The sequence below is a fragment of the Euprymna scolopes genome, chromosome 42, assembly GCF_053919585.1.
Source record: "Euprymna scolopes isolate OS-2025 chromosome 42, ASM5391958v1, whole genome shotgun sequence".
NCBI classification, from domain to species: Eukaryota; Metazoa; Mollusca; class Cephalopoda; order Sepiida; family Sepiolidae; genus Euprymna; species Euprymna scolopes.
The window spans coordinates 38,126,437-38,141,311 of record NC_136523.1 but is presented as its reverse complement, the minus strand read 5'-3'; the positions used below and the strand labels follow the sequence as shown (position 1 = coordinate 38,141,311).

Here is a 14,875-nt window from a genome sequence, read left to right as displayed (position 1 = left end):
TTCATTCAGGATTGAACTCAGCACCTTTGGGTAACTGTAAACTTTGATACAACGTCTAGGACCACTCAGCCATATGTTCCCCAGTTCGATACAAAACACCTGATGAAGGCCGGAGGGCAAAACGACCGAAACGTTGTGACTCTAACAACCAAGATGAGGAAGTCAGTCCGACAATCTCAATCAATGAAAACACCTCATCTAAAAAAATACAGACAATTACTGCAATAGATGTATTCTTTATATATTTAATATTAAATAAATATATAAAGAATTTGCCAGGCCACTAATAATATAAAGTGGAAAAAGATTAATTTTTGATAACATTAAATGGGCAGTTCTATTTGACTCTCAAAGAATAAAACTTTTTTCTTCTAAACTTTAGATCAGGGATTCTCAACCTTGTTTGGCCGATGCATCCCCCCCTTTTTTTTTTTTTTTTTTTTATAAAACGAACAAGCTAAATTTTTTTAAACAATAAAAGTTTAATAGAACAATAGGGACTTCCAAAATTCACCACAGAATTACCCCACCCTATATGTAACACGATGTAACTTTATTATAAATTAATATTATCAGTATAACTTTTGTACCATTTAAAAGAAGGGCAAAATAAACCAGTAATAATTTAAAAGAAATTTTTTTCATTGAACGAAAACAATGAAATTACGAGACGAAAATTGTGTTTACATAATTGGCGCTTTAAAATAACGTTCCCATGTAGTAGACATTCCGAAGTGAAAACATACCCGTATTTAATAAATCTAGCAAAAATCAACTAATCGTCAGATTTTTGTGAAATTTTTGATACTTATTCATTTCAAAATGAAATTACATATAAAATGCAGTTTTCATAAAATATACGAGGGGAAATATTTGTTTAGTGCATTCTCCCCCCCCCTATTTTTTTTCGAAATTTGAACAAAATATATTTAAATCTATCGAAATTTTTATTTATTATGAAACATAAGAGTTCAAATAAGTAAAAAAAAATATTTTTTTAAAAATTTAAACACATATTGGACAAAATTTCCCTTGAAGTTGCAATTAAAAAATTGATAAAGTTAATGTTTTTTTTTTTTTTTAAATAGCTTTTTTTTTTCGAATTAATATATACTATAATCAGTTGAATTGCCAAGAAAAAAAAAATTAATTTTTAAAAGATTAAATCGATTAAAATTCCATTTCAAAATGTTCCATTACAACATAGACTATTAATTGTTTAAATTTTTTTTAAATATTAAGTTTTAATATAAACATGACTCTTGTCAGCTATTTTATCGCCAGATTAAAACCAATTTGAAAATATTATTGCACAAATATTAAGCATTTTGTAGGCCCCCCTCTCATATTTTGTTTCTCTTTTTACCAAACAAAATATGGAAGCCCGTAGATAACCAAATGAACATTCAGTGAAACCGTATTTCATATTTAATATACAAATGTTTATAATATTATTAATCATTAAACTGTAAATCTTAAAACCTAACAAAATTATAACAAAGATTAATTATTAATTGCAGTTTGAAGAAGAAAAACAAAGGTTTTAAAAATCATTAAGTTGCTTCTGCTTTTCCATAGTTCGTATAGTTAACATAAATCTGACGTCACGGAAATATGCAGTCCATTTTTCACAATCGTTTGGCAGACCCGATAGTAATAACCATTTGTAAGAATGTCATTTCCGATCCTTTCCCAGATTGCCTGTCTCAAAAACTGCACTGTAAATTATAGTACTGTTTGATAATGGAATCAGTGCAATTTCTTTTCCTTTTCCAAACCTAATTTCAACCATTTTGAGAGTGCAATGGCCTAAGTTAATCAAATTTTCCCAAAACTTTTTTTCTTTGCGATTTCATGTGCTATGACCTACAAAGTTTCGATAACTAATATATATATATATATGAGCAAACAGTTAATAAAATGTTAAAAAACACTTTGAAATGAGTTAAAAACATATTTAATCTGAAAAGGAAACTCTAGATAAATGGATAGTCCTTAATCCGCAGAGTTTTGAAGAAATACTTTCCTTCTCATCAAAGGGTAGGAATTAGCAAAATGCGGGATCGGATTTTGCATGCAGAAGTATTTGATGAAACAACAAGTAAGTCAAAGATCTTACTTGAAAACAAAAAAAGTGAAGCAGAGGGAATATGGTGAAGAAAAAGGTGATTACACATGAATTGTTAGTCTGGTGGAAGATAAAAAATCCAGTGACGGTAAAATCCAAATGTAAAACTTCAAGAAAGTTAAAAGAATTTCCATTTGTACAAGTAAAATCCAAGGAAATCCCGTAATTGGAAGAAGATGGTCCATAATAATCCAAAGGCAAAAATCCATTGAATGATTCACAAAAATGTGTACAAGGAAAAAAGAAAAGATTCCAATAATATTAATAAAAGAAAAATAAGATGTGCTTTTCACTCTACTTCCGAGACATAAATATAAATAAGAAAGATCAGGGAAGAGAAAGAGGAAAGAGAAAAAAAGGAGAGAGAAGAAGTGTTATATATATATATATATATATATATATATATATATATATATATACACTAGCATTTCAGCCTGGCGTTGCCTGGGTGTTTGGAGGTGTATGTTGAGCAAAAAAAGAAAAAAAAGCGGTCAATTTTTTTAACTTTGACCCCTATTATGATCCCTTAACATTTGTTTTGAGCTCAAATCAAGTTATTAAGTTAGATCCATGTCCAAGGAAACCTATATCTAAAATTTCAAGTGTTTGGATCCAAAATTGTCGGAGGAGTTTGGTAGAGTTCTCAAAGGTCAAATCGTTGAACTTTAACCCCCTTAACAGCCAAATTTCTGGCCGAAAACCGATCACAAAGATTTTCCCAAATCTCAGTACCCTGTATATCAAATTTCGAGTCTGTAGACTTAAAATTGACAGTTATTGTGTAGGGAAATGTACAGACAGACACACACATTCACTTTTATAGATATATCATAATAATTACATCACTCTGACAGACGTTAAGACATTTAAAAATAAATACTTAAATTTCAACGATATTTCTCACAGTTGACGGTGGTTTGGTTCCTTGCTAATTGAATCAGAGATGGCTTCATTGTCTCTCGACTGGTGGTAATCAAACACCCTACACTGATGATTCCCGAAAGAATGATACACTAGTGTTTCAGGGTTTCAGGGCTCTACATACAAATTTATCTTTAGTTGACCTTTGGCAATTAAATATTTTCGTTTACTAGCATAATAGAAAAGTTACTAGCCAAACCTACATGATTTTTAGAATATGACATCTTTGTTCTGTGACGAGTATGTACATCATAAAGATTTTTTTTTTTTTTTAAATAAGTGTAATTCTAAATATACAACAAATTTTATGTTGATACTTGAAGGTATAAACATTTTTATTTCTTTAGATGTTTTTTTTTTTAAACAGCCTTCGTTTAAAAAAACAACAAGATTATATTGTTCTATTAAACTTTTATTGTTGAAATAATTTAACTTTGTTCATTTTATAAAAAAAAAAAAGTTGAAAAGATATTTTTCATTCAGTAGTGAACTTTGAAAGATCGTCAGTGAAAGAAATACAATCGCCAAAAGAGAAGTGTTTCGTTATTTCTAGACGCTACTTTGAAAAATCACTCGCATGCAAATGTTACTGTTTCACTCACAATGTAGAGCCCTGTGTCTGTAGGTATTTAACACACACACATATTTTGAGTAAAATGATTGATAATTAAAATAAAAAATAAAAATTAATATAATAATTAAAATTAAAAATCTGTTTCAGAAGGAAGAACAAACAAAATCAATAAATTGTACGATCGTTTCGGAAACAATATTTTTATTGTGATAGACATTGAGTTTTGGACAATAATTTTATTATATAGTTTTTGAAACAGTCTCCTCATCAGCAAAAATATTGGGTGTTTTTTTTTTTTTTTTTTTTTTTTTTTTTAAGACACCAAAAAATAAACGTAGCATTTATTTTAACTAAGGCAGATGTATCTTTTAATGGTTCGTCTCCTAAAAGTCGTACGTATCATCGCCGATGCATTCATTTGGTAAATGTAGTTTATGAATGATTGATTTTGTTTGTTCTTCCTTATGAAACATATTTTTAATTCTAATTATAATTTATCAATCATCTTACTTAATATTAAAATAGCTCTAGGACATATATGCCTATCGAGCTTATTGTATATCTACATTACAACGAGCACTGTTTTCTTTTATTTTAATTAATGAATTTACTAATACATTAAAATATACTCTGCTCTTTAGACTCTTGTTCTAATCCCCCAAATATATATATATATATATAGAGAGAGAGAGAGAGAGATTTGTTGTTTTTTCAAGCGATAAATACGGTTAATATTGGCTCCGCCATTTTTTATTTACTTAGAAAGTCGCCCTGTAATTTGTTTTCGACGTATATAACATTTTTATTTATTTTTAAAACTGTAATCTACATACACGCGTGTTTCTAGGTAATTACCTCTCGTCAGCGTAGTTCAACTGTTTCTAGGGATCGAACGTCAGACCATGTTTACCACAGTCCGGTGCCTTGAACGTTAGGCCACGAACCCTAGATGACTTTACTGTTTATTTTTATCGCTTATAAATTTAGATTTATTGTTTTTTTTTCAAGCGATAAATACGGTTAATATTGGCTCCGCCTCGAAGCTCATTTTTTATTTACTTAGAAAGTCGCCATTTTTAATTAATATATAATCACCTAGATGGTTGATCTTTCTTTAGAGAATACAAACATTGCACACATATACAGGGTGTCCGGAAAGTTACTATACAGTCTTACAAGTTACTATACAGACACCCTGTAATATATTAACAGTACAGTAAGATATTGTATTAAAATATTTATTTGTAACAAAAGAAATAACACCTTTGTGTTTATAAAAATCTCAGAAAATACGTGTTACATCCGAAAAGACTGTAACAATCAAGGCAAACAATTTCTATGACTAATATTCAAATTGGAGGCATTCAGCTCCAATACATTCTCGACAATGTGACATCACACTCTGACAAACTGAGCCAGTATCATCAAATTTGTCTCGAAGTTTATAAATAGCCAAACGTGTTGGAGGATCTGTATTAAAATAATGATTCCAATCACGAATTACATCCTGTGCGTTTTCTGTTTTCCAATATCGCTTCAAAATAAATTTGCGCTCTTCCAAAGTTAGCTTGCGTGGCATGCTTGATTAAATAAACCTGTAAAAAAAAATAAATATTAACTATTAATAAAATATAATACAATAAAACAATAAGACTGTATAGTAACTTTACGGACACCCTGTATATTGAGTTATATATAATCTCTTCAATTAAAATTTTTAGGGATGATTGAGAGAAATGTATGAAAGAGGAGAGGGTCTAAGTTTTTTCTCTACTCCTCAACTGTGTACCGTCCCTCCGCGCCTCCCCCCCCCATACTATCCTCCTTCTCGGCACAGGTTTTCAATTTCTTTTTCTTTTTATCTAATTAGCTACGAGGATGGAGCAGATGCTATTGAGATTGCAGCTGCTAGAAGTGGCTAGGTACGGTCAGGAAACTCCTGTCATTACTAAATAGCAGAGCATTCCCATTGTGAGGAATCTATTAAGCATATGTGATGTATGGTTGGTGAGGGTTGAGGACATGCGTTGCATGAAGAAAAAAAATGAGAATGACTGTGTAATGCGAGTCTTAAAGACAGGCTTATATCAACTGACCTCAGAGGATGACTAAATCTGTACAGGACAGGAAGCGTGGATGGGATTGTTCTCTTCCCTGCAACCTCTTTCCCCACAGAAGAGACGTTTCTAGCCTGTCTTTGCTCTATTGTTATTTTCTTGGTAAGTGCTCATCTGAGCTTCAATCTATGGTTCCCTGTCCAAACTTTCACAAAAAAAAAACACTCGGCTAGTTATAACAACTATCGACAATTTTACCAACTCTATCTGTGCCTAATTCTCACTGCAGATTCCATGAACAAAACTTCTTTCCTAGAATTGCCTGCATGTGGAACACTGTCATTGGCCTGCTTCCTGGCTGATTACAATATGGTATCCTTCAAGCCCAATGTAAACAAGTTCTTGTTGAGCCATCCCCAATAAATAATCCAAATTCTATCTGATCTGCACCTTTTAACGATTACTAAATGCAACTACTACTTTACTTTCATTACCCCTTATCCTCGTGTGGTCTCTGGGCCTTGATAAGTGGTGACTCTCTTGTAAAAACAAAAAAAATTTTAAGAAAAAATTAAATTGAAAAGTAGAGATTATTCTACCGACTATAACTGTTGCAATATTTTGGACTTGTAATGGGGTATGCTCCCACACAGTCGAACGATTCTATTTATAAACGATGCTGCTAGGAACTGACGAATAGAATTAATTCACATTCTGCTACCAACCAATCAGAAACTAGAATTGCTTTATAAATATTAAACCTTTTCTGGAGCAATTTCACATGTTTTTTTCCGTCTTGACACGGTAAGAATATTTTGCTCTGTGGAACTGTCTACTGCAAGTAAGTCACCTCTCAGGACTTGTGTGTAACAACGAACCATCGGAAACTGTTCGGTCTACTGCAAACCAGTTACCTCTCAAGACTTGTTTAGAACAACGAACCATCTGAAACATTTCTGAAACTAAACATGGCTTACACTTCTAGAATAACTTTATAAGTATAGAAGCAGACCACTCGGCGTTCCCCGGTCAAAAAATATGTATACATATTATATTTTAATTCATACAGAGACTGAGACATGTGAGTATTGTTTTTTTTTTTTTTTTGTTTTTTTTTTTTTCTAAACAGTTCAGTTGTATAAAAAAAAAATACTCAAGCTGAGTTCAAAACCTAAAAAGACAGTGAGTCAAGTACAATAACCATTAGGCCAGCTTGGCACGACCTTTTAAAGTGTTTTCAAACCTACTTATTCTTAATATAAGGAATCTATCACGCGAACGATTCAGGCATGCGCGTTTGCGGAATAGTTGACAAACAGATAAAAATTTGATGACTACGTTCCAATTTTTCAATTAAAACTAAAAATGTTTCTGCGAAACTGAATTCAAATTTGTCAGTCCATATCGTTAACCATTTGGCCACTGTCACTTCCCTGCTGTGACGATCGTGCTATGATTACCTTCTTACATACTGTAACCATATCTTCCTCGACCTACTATCAGACGACACGCTACCCTGCTCGACAAAAAACGCTGACCCTGACCTTGTTTCCATGATCTTTGTCTTCTCTTATTGTGTCATCATCCCTCACATTGGTGGATGCCAACGAGAACGTGCACGGCTTGGTCAAGTAAAGATGGGGGAGTGCAGAGCTGAAAATATCTTTGGCCAGAGTCAAACCACCCAAGAGATGTTTTCTTTGAAAGAACAAGTACCTGATTGAATAGGCACATTGTTTGAGCAACTTATGATGGAAAACCGCTGATACTAATAAACCTCAAAAGATATTATTTGCCTTTTTCTTTTCTTCCCCCCCCCCCCGACTTTGAGAAAATATTCAATTTTTTTTTTACTCGCGTTCATTCCTAACAAATCATATCGCTCTTTGGACGTAAGGGGCTACTACTTGGAACCCTGCCTAGAAAAGAATAACAAGAAGTTGGTTTACGTTACATTTAAACTTCTGCATATCGGTACAAAGAAGCAGGTAGCAGGAAGGGAATTCCAGAGGCTAGCTGTTCGAGGGAAGAAACTATTAGAGTAGAAAGCTTTCTAGCATCTAGAGACCTCAACAGTGTAGGGGTGAGATTTTGTTGCTAAGCAGGTTTGTCGGGTACGCTGGGTGGGGGCATAAGTGCAATGAATTCATCAGAGCACATTCTATTAAAATATTTGTAAAACTGGCGCTGATGCAACATTGTGGTGATGGGACAGGGGCTGGAGCTTAGTTGGCAAAATGGGACCTATTAGATTGAAAACTTCTCTTTGGACCCTATCCAAGAGGGAGAGGCTAGTGGTAGATGCACCAGCCCAGATGTGGCAACAGTACTCCATGCATAGGCCAATTGTAGAGGTACAGGATGGTCTCAGGTGTGAGTAGTATTCTAGCTCGATAGAGGGAACCTACCTTCTTTGAGATAACAACACAGATAAAAATCTGGGAAGATTAAAGTTCAATGAATGTGAAATTCAGTCAAGATCATATCTGTTGCTGATAAAATCCATGTACCCCCTCCATCCGGCTGCCACTACCTCTCCCTCCGTGCCCCCCCCCAAATTAAATGATAAATGAGAGCACAAAAAGGAAGATTTGACCCCTCCCCCTCTCAAATGAAAGCGATAAATGAAAATTTCTCTCCCCACCCCCATCTAAATAAAATTAACTTGTGCAGACAGGACTTTTCAATGCTCCCCTCCTCCCCCCCCCCAAAAAAAAAAATATTGTGAAACTTGAAAGTGAGGTGTGTTTGACTTGCAAACTATAATATTCAAAATGACAGCCAGTGAATTTATAGGGGAAAACATTGGAAAAAATAAGGGTCATAAGAACTGTGTTAGCAACAACTTTAACAAGTGGTACTTGTTCGGAACAGACCTGAATATATATTTATTTTTAATTGGAATTCGTTGATATGAGCATTATTTATCAATTTTTATTTATTGCAGACGATTATCCCCATCTTTTTTACTTGTTTCACAACGTTTCGGCCAACTATTCCTTTGACTTTCGTCAGGTGGTAACCGCAACGGATAGGAACTCTGAATCTCCTGACTGCATTCACTGCAATTACTGCCTTCCGTAGTTGTTGTTGTCTCCCGTGACGCAGTTGATAGAAACGTTGAATCTGTACAGTTCCAGGTGATGCTTGTCTGAAGATAGCGGTTTCAATCCTACCCAAAGCTGTCCAGAGCCTTACTTGGCCTAAAACGTGGTGAGACGACAACTATGGATGGCAGTGAATGCAGTCGGGAGATTCAGAGTTCCTATTCGTTGCGGTTACCGCCTGATGAAGGCCAGAAGAATAATTGGCCGAAACGTCGTCAAACAACTAATAAAAAAAACAAAAAAAATGAGGATAACTGTCCACAATAAATAAAAAATGGACCTGAATATCCCTAAGTCAACTTTTTGATGGTAAGTCTTCATTTGCTCCGCTAGGCCACAAATCGAATGGTGATAAAATAACTATTGGGTATTCATGCGGGGACAAGTTAGGAATAAACTGAAGCTTATTTGTACCAAACATCCGTCTACAGCAGTGGTTCCTGACCTTTTCTATGTGGCGGCACACTATTGAGCTATTTAAATTTCCACGGCACACCTATCACAAAAAAGAAAATGAATATTCAACAATGCTTATTACCAATGTTTATTTTTTTATGCAAATTTCCAAATATTAAAAAAAATTTTTAAACATTTTATAAATTTTATTGGTCTGCCGACAAAGGGATTGGACCTAGTAATTCATGTCTGTTTGCATTTTTCTCAATAACCAAGCCTTGGATTTTTTTTTTTTTTTTTAATTGTGCACAAAAAATAGTAATGATGAAAATTAATTTTTGTCGTTCTGAATTTTCTGGGATAATTCTGGTTACTCCCACCCCCTCCCCGCCTTTCCTTGGGGCAATTATAGGTGTAAAATTACCCCCAAATCGTTCATTTGTTTGCACTTTTCTCAATAACTATTCCTTAAATTTTTTTTTTGATATTTTGCACAAACGTTAGTCATGGTGAAAGTAAATTTTTACCAGAACGGATTTTCCGGAATAACTCTGGTTGCCCCCGTAGTTTCAACAAAACAAAGGAGTACAGTTATTCCTTGTCTTGGTTTTGTTGTGACGGTGTCTACATTTTAACACATCTCTAGTACAACACTGTTATTTATTGATGCACACAAATTTGCTGAAAACGATATGAAAGCTGTTTTCAACATATGACAATTTGTGACCTCCACTTATAACCAATTTGTGACACCATAGTAATCATTTTTGGCCACAATATTGTTCCACGGCATGGTCTACAAACACAAAGTTGTCTAAGCTTATCTGCAGATAAACTCACCCTCACCCCACCCCACCAATGAATGAAGTGGGGAGGGGGGTCGATATACCTTCTGATGAAAAAGATTCAATTCTCACATTGAGGCGATATTACAGAAGTTCATAATTAATGTTCATGGAAGGAAAGGTTATTGATAACAGGTCAGCAATTCAAACCTAAAGTCTAAGGCGGACAATAATTATTGGGCCTAATCATTTAGGCTTAAAAAAAAAAAGTCTCAAGGAGACGACCAGGAAGAGGCGTGCAATGATCTTAATTCAGAGCTTGTAGTACCAGTTCTTCATTGATGGCTGCTATCTGTAGAACACGGTTCCATTCATCTTGTACGACTGCTTGAGTGGAACTGGTTCCATCTTTGTACGGCTGCTTGAATGAAACTGCCAAAAAAAAAAAAAAAAAGTATGCATGAAAAACCTGCCGAGGAACCCCTCCCCCGCACCAAATACAATCGGCCAATTTGATTGGTCCAAAACAAATACAATGGCTGGCATGATGTAATTGTCAATTTTCTAACAGTATTAAAACTGATGTGTTATGGGGCAAAGAGAAAGAAGCAACCTTAGTAGAAGTTAGTGTCCCCAATAATGTTGTTAAACAGAGCTGGGGAGGGGGGGCTAATACCAAGGTCTTATGTACAACATAAAATGAAACTGGAATCTTGGAAGATCTCCATCATTCCAGGAACTACTAAGCTCATGAAAAACAAAACACATATACCCGCTAAACCAAGTGCAATAAAGATAGAATTTCGCTTTTAAAGGTACGGATAGAAAAAAAGATCGTTGGAGTCTGGGAAATAGTGAGTAAATGTCTGACATCCGGTAGGATCATCCATCTCCAGCAAAAACAAATAAAATTGAAAAGGTGACGTAGCCATTGTCTCTAAAACAGAAGGCGGCCTAGATAGGTTTGCGTGTGACTAAATGATATACATGCGATAAATTAAACTGGCAAAATTGACTATTTAAATCTTACGTGGAGAGGGCGGGCTCCCCCCCCCCTCTCTCTCTCTCTCTCTCTCTCTCTATATATATATATATATATAGACGCAAAGCAATCTAACCGGTATAAGCAGGATGGCTACATTGGTATGCGATCATTCTGGCCACGCCCGATTTAATTTTGCTAAATATCGTTTAAAGCTGATTTTTTTAAAAATTTGTTTTTATACCTGTTCCGGGTGTAAAAATATTTGTACGTTTAAATGGAACGTATTCAGTGTGATTGTTTTTATTTTCTTTTTTATTTCTGAATTATTTTTTCTCTTCTGTTTTTCTTTCTTTCTCTCTCTCTCTCTCTCTCTCTCTTTTTCCTCTTTTCTAATGATAAACCGTGTTTTCTTAGTTTTTTTGTTTATTTTCTTTTTCTCTTTTCCCTTTTTTTTTTTCGTTTTTTGTTTTTATTTTTTTTTTCCTTTTCATTTTTTCCGTTTTTTTTTTTTTTTTTTTTTTTTTTCATCTTTTTTCTTCTTTTTTCTTGCCTGCCTGTGGAACTCTCTTCTGCTGGCCTGCTTTCCAGCTAACTACAATACGGTAGTCTTCAAATCCAATGTAAACAAGTTCTTATTGAGCCGCCTAAATAATCAAATTATACTTAATTTCCGCTGCTAACTATTAATACGCTGTTGTCTCAGCGACTGCCATACGCTCGTTAATCCTTATCCTCGAGTGGCCTTCGAGCCTTGATAAGTGGTGACTCCCATGTAAAAAAAAAAATAAAAATAAATAAATAAAAATATATACATACTTGATGCTTTCGGGGAGTTCTGTCTCAATGTGTCACGTCAGCACAAAGATTCAGAACACCTTCCATAGTCTTCACTCGAGCATTCGTTATCTATATATCTATAAAAATGACATTGTCAGTGTGTTTACATTTCTCTACTAAACTACTCTGTCAATTTTTAGTCTAGACGCGAGATTTGACATAAGAGCTATTGAGATTTGGGAAAATCTATTTAATCAGTTTTCGGCCAGAAATTTGGCTGTTAAGGGGTCAAAGTTCAACTATTTTAGATGTAGGTTACTTGGACATAGGTCAAACTTTTTAATTTAATTTTAGACCAAAGCAATGAATGTTAAGGGGTCAAAATTGGGTTCAAAGTTAAAAAAAAAAAAAAAAAAAAATTGACTTCTGCGGTCTCTACTAAATTATGCAGCTAATTTCTAGTCTAAACATTTAAATAAAGGGTATTCAGAGATAGGGTAAGCTTTTTAATTGGTTTGGGTCGAAAATTTGAGTTGTCAAAATTCAAAAGATTTGACCTTTGCAGTCTCTAGCAAACTATTCAGCCAATTTTTGATCTAAACATTTGAAATGTATACATAACGGGTATTCGACATGAAGCAAGCATTTTAATCAGTTTTGGAGTGAAAATTTGACTGCCACAAGGTCAAAGTCGAAAGAATTGACCTTTGCAGATTCTACCAAATTTCTCTGCCAATTTTGAGTCTAAACACTCGAAATTTTAGATGTAGGTAACTTGGACATGGGTCAAAATTTTTATTTTGATTTGAGACCAAAACAAATGTTCAGGGGTCAAAGTTAAAAATAAAATAATCTCTGCAGTCTCTATCAAATTACTCAGCCAATTTCTGGTCTAAACATTTGAAATTTTACATAAAGGGTATTCGCACGTAGGGCAAGTTATAAACAGTACATAGGGCTCGGGCAAAGCCGGGCTGAATTACTAGTAAAATCTATAAAGCTAAGAATGTTGAAATTTGGTATATAGGGTATTCAGACAAAGCTTTAATACGTTTTCATCCGACGGAAAGAGCTGCTAAGGGGTTAAAATTGGTACTTGAGGGTTATCAGATTTTGTTTGTCAACTGTTTCACGACTGCGCATGCGTGAATTAGTCACATGACAACTTCCTTATGTTAAGAATAAGTAAGTTTGAAAACACTTTTTAAAGATTGTGACAAACTGGTCTAATGGTTATTATACTTTACTCCATATCTTTAGGTTTGGATTTTGATCTCAGCTCTTTTTTTTTTTTTTTTTTTTTTTTTTTTTTTTTTTTTTATATATATATATATATATATATATATATATACAAAAAGTGAGCTGTTTAGAAAAAAACAATACACGTCTCAGTTTCTTTCCGTTTTTTTTTTTTTTTTATAGGAATTTAATGTTACCAAGCAATGCCGGGTACATCTGCTAGTATTATAAATTTAATCAAGGATATATTTGAATTTTTTTAAGTTTGGACCCTCATGGCTCCCTTAGGTTAGGAGGGCATTCAGGTCCACACCTATTGTCTTCTCCGAAGACTTTTATACATGATACCTACTATTATCTAAAAAGAACTTTGTGTGTGTGTAAGTTCGTTTCTTATGAACTCCAAAACGACTCGGTCGTTTTTTGAAATTTCACACAAATGTACTTTGTGTTTAGCAGTGTTTTTAGATAGATTCTATATCAGAACGTTTTTTATAAATATCGATACATATTTATTTGAATAAAATAAAATATGCACCAAATGCGCTTGAAACCAAATCACAACGTAATATTAGGAAAATAAACAAATATTTTACTTGTTTAAAATTTATCACAAATATATTTCAGAGGTATACTCCATCTTCAGTGTTTTTTGTCTTTTTTTTCTTTTTCTTTACCATGTTGTAAATGTCTGTATAGGTTTTCTGATAAATTTCAAATAAGTAAAATATGTTTATTTTCTTAATATTATGTTGTATTTGGTTTCAAGCGCACTTGATGCATATTTTTTTTTATTCAAATTAAAACGTTTCTATTGAACTCTCATCCTTGACATTATTCTCACGTTGCCTACGCACAGTTCAAACATTTCAAAATACAACCGCCAGATACAACACGCGGCTCTATACAGACTTCTTGCTCCATATTTACAACATGGCAAGGAAGAAGAAAAAGAAAAAAAGCAAAAAAAAAACCAAAAAACACTGAAGATGGAGTATACCTCTGAAATATATTTGTGATAAATTTCAAACAAGTAAAATATTTGTTTATTTCCTAATATTACGTTGTGATTTGGTTTCAAGCGCATTTGATGCATGTTTTATTTTATTCAAATTAAAACAGTGTTTCTATATTGAACTCTCATTCTTGACATATTTATTGATTAAATATATTTCTCATTCCGTGGAATTTTCCTTGAATTCTACTAGTTTTTATATAATCACTTAAAATTTTGTAAAATCAATAATGGGATATAACTCATATTTTTAATTGAGGAAAATAATAAGAGTTGTCTACCTTTTTTTATAATAAAAAATTTATTGGAATTGAACTCTTCCTAGTTTGTTCCCGTAGTTGTCATTCGTATCTATGTCAATTCATTAAGATGACAAATGGTTAAAGAGGTCATTTGTTATTGACCCACTGCTACGAATTCAGAATAGGGGCATATGGGTGAGAAAAAGTAGAAGTAGAAACAGGGAGACAAGTACATGAGAACCTATTTATTTACATTCGTGGTCCCCCGACAAAGGAGGGATCAAACCTAGTAATTTACTCCCAGTTGTTCGTCTGTTTGTTCGCACTTTCCTCAATAACCACGACTTTGATTTTTTAAAAGCATTTTGCGCAAACATTAGTCATGGTGAAAGTAAATTTTTTCCGGGACGTATTTTCCAGAATAACTCTAGTTTCCGCCCCTGGGGAGCATTATAAAGATAAAATTGCCCCCAAATCGTTCATCTGTTCGTACTTTTTTTTTTACACAGTAATCACTTATCAAGGCCCGGAAGCCACTCAGGGATAAGGGTTATTGCAAGTACATTACGTTAGTGTGGAGATTTGATGAAGTGTTTACTTAAGGGGGAGGTTCATTAGTAATCTGTTAACATTGGACTTGAAGACATCC

The 14,875-nt window shown here is 33.6% G+C and overlaps 1 protein-coding gene and 1 long non-coding RNA gene across 3 annotated transcripts in view; one reads left to right on the top strand and one right to left on the bottom strand.

The window, feature by feature from the left end:
- Positions 1 to 14,875, top strand: part of LOC145267027 (uncharacterized) — a 64,394-nt gene that overhangs the window by 22,224 nt on the left and 27,295 nt on the right. The window lies entirely within an intron of this gene.
- The window catches only part of LOC145267025 (uncharacterized), a 32,334-nt gene continuing 19,335 nt past the window's right edge, over positions 1,877 to 14,875 (bottom strand). For both annotated transcript variants that reach the window (XR_013864811.1, XR_013864810.1), the window contains exons 2-3: positions 10,297 to 10,400; positions 1,877 to 5,218 (exon numbers count right to left, since the gene is read on the bottom strand). This is a non-coding gene — a long non-coding RNA (uncharacterized LOC145267025). The remainder of the gene's footprint in view (positions 5,219 to 10,296; positions 10,401 to 14,875) is intronic.